The sequence below is a fragment of the Sinocyclocheilus rhinocerous genome, unplaced genomic scaffold, assembly GCF_001515625.1.
Source record: "Sinocyclocheilus rhinocerous isolate Xijiao unplaced genomic scaffold, SAMN03320098_v1.1 scaffold140, whole genome shotgun sequence".
Lineage (NCBI taxonomy): Eukaryota > Metazoa > Chordata > Actinopteri > Cypriniformes > Cyprinidae > Sinocyclocheilus > Sinocyclocheilus rhinocerous.
The window spans coordinates 64,301-66,786 of NW_015642053.1; positions in this window are offsets into that span (position 1 = coordinate 64,301).

Below are 2,486 nucleotides of genomic sequence, written 5' to 3' on the forward strand. Positions count from 1 at the left end.
GCGCTGATCACACACTGAACAAACGCTGAACAAGCGCTCATCACACACTGAACAAACGTTGATCAAACACTGAACAAACGCTGAACAAGCGCTGATCAAACACTGATCAAACGCTGAACAAACACTGAACAAACACTGAACAAGCGCCGATCAAACACTGAACATACGCTGATCACACGCTGAACAAACGCTGAACAAGCGCTGATCAAACACTGAACAAACGCTGAACAAGTGCTGATCAAACGCTGAACAAATTAGAATACTTCATGAGACCAATAAAAAAAACATTTTTAGCGAATTGTTGGCCTTCTGGAAAGTATGTTCATTTCAAGCGCTGATCAAACACTGAACAAACGCTGAACAAGCGCTGATCAAACACTGAACAAACGCTGAACAAGTGCTGATCAAACGCTGAACAAGCGCTGATCAAACACTGAACAAGCACTGATAACACACTGAACAAACGCTGATCAAACACTGAACATACGCTGATCACACACTGAACAAGTGCTGATCAAACACTGAACAAGCGCTGATCAAACACTGAACAAACGCTGATCAAACACTGAACATACGCTGATCAAACACTGAACAAACACTGAACAAATGCTGAACAAACGCTGATCAAACGCTGAACAAACACTGAACAAACGCTGAACAAACACTGATCAAACAACAAACGCTGATCAAACACTGAACAAACGCTGAACAAACGCTGATCAAACAACAAACGCTGATCAAACGCTGAACAAGCGCTGATAAAACGCTGATCACACACTGAGCAAACACGCTGAACAAACGCTGATCAAACACTGAACAAACGCTGATCAAACACTGAGCAAACGCTGATCAAACACTGATCACACACTGAACAAACGCTGATCACACACTGAACAAACGCTGAGCAAACACGCTGAACAAACGCTGATCAAACACTGAACAACCACTGATCAAACACTGAACAACCGCTGATCAAACACTGAACAAATGCTGATCAAACACTGAACAAACGTTGATCAAACACTGAACAACCGCTGATCAAACACTGAACAAACGCTGATCACACACTGAACAAACGCTGATCAAACACTGAACAAACTCATTGAGTTTTACACACGGACCACCACTTTAGACCATGATATCTGCCAACAGTACAGTGTAGTCATATTCATGTAACAGTTTGAATCTCAGTGTGGTCCAAACACAGCTAGGCACTGGTGAAATGGTGCAATTTTTCACTTTACACACAGTTTACAATCTTGAAAATCGCCCAGGTCAATAAAAATACAATGGGAGTGTGTGTAACTTTTAGCCATTCAAAGTCAAACTGAGGCTAAAATTACTCTTCATGACTCTGAATCCGATTCAAATTCCACTCATCATGATTCTGATTCAGTAGTTCTTTAAAGTCCCCATGAAATCAAAATTAAAGTTTTTTGGGTGTTAGTATCAATATGTTAGTCTTAAGGTTATCTATAAGGCAGTGTGCTCCAAAACAGTGACAAAATTCGCATTTAGAAGATATAAGCATTCAAAGCTTGCAGTTCCTCACTTCCGCCAAAACGGCTCAACGATTTTTTTGACGTCACATCGTACTTCAGCTTCTCATCAAACTTTCCGTCCAATCAAATGCTGTCTAGAATCCGAAGCCCGCCCCTAACACTATAAAATAGACGCTGAAGACGCAGCTGAAATCGGTCACTTGTCCACAGAATTAGTATTTTCTGTACAGTGAATGGCACGTAGTACACTATATAGGGGACAGGGAACGCTGCGTGTTTCTAAGCATTTCAGGGGACCTTTAAGCACTTTTTAGGGACTGTTTTGTAGGTCTTTTTGACTGAATTATTAAAAATAACTGGCTCATAAGTGTCATTTGTTTGTGAATCAACATAATATAACAATGTGTCAAATTTGACAAAAGTTAGTTCTGGTCATTGAAACTGATTAGCTGAGCAGAATCGGTGATATCAATCAGTAGTGGGTCTTTTATGCATAGGTGGTGACTAATGACTGTATTATGAGTCAGTTATTAAATCAATCACTAAAGCAATTCGTTCAAAGACGCTGATTTATTTTTGGAATGAAAGAGACTTATTAATGAAGCATTTAGTCATTTACTTAAAGGTCTCCTGAAATGCTTAGAAACACGCAGCATTACTCTATGTGTTGACGTCATTTTAACTGAAACAGGAAGACATATCAAGCAGCCCCGCCCCTTTTTTAAATAGCCAATAGCGTTCGTTTATATCACAGCTTGGGCTAGAGCCGTTCAGAGCCGTTGAGCTCCGTAAAGCCGCATTTGACAGGGTATGCTAGCCACAATCTCATCCATATTGCTATAAAATATAGCATTCTGTGTAGAATTCAAATAGCTCCGATACATTTTGTGGTCTGCGCCGACTTGCGCATGTGATCCGCTCCATGCTATCGTATCTCTGGACCGGAGCAGAGTGTGTGTGCGGTGCGGTGGTTAGCGTGACACA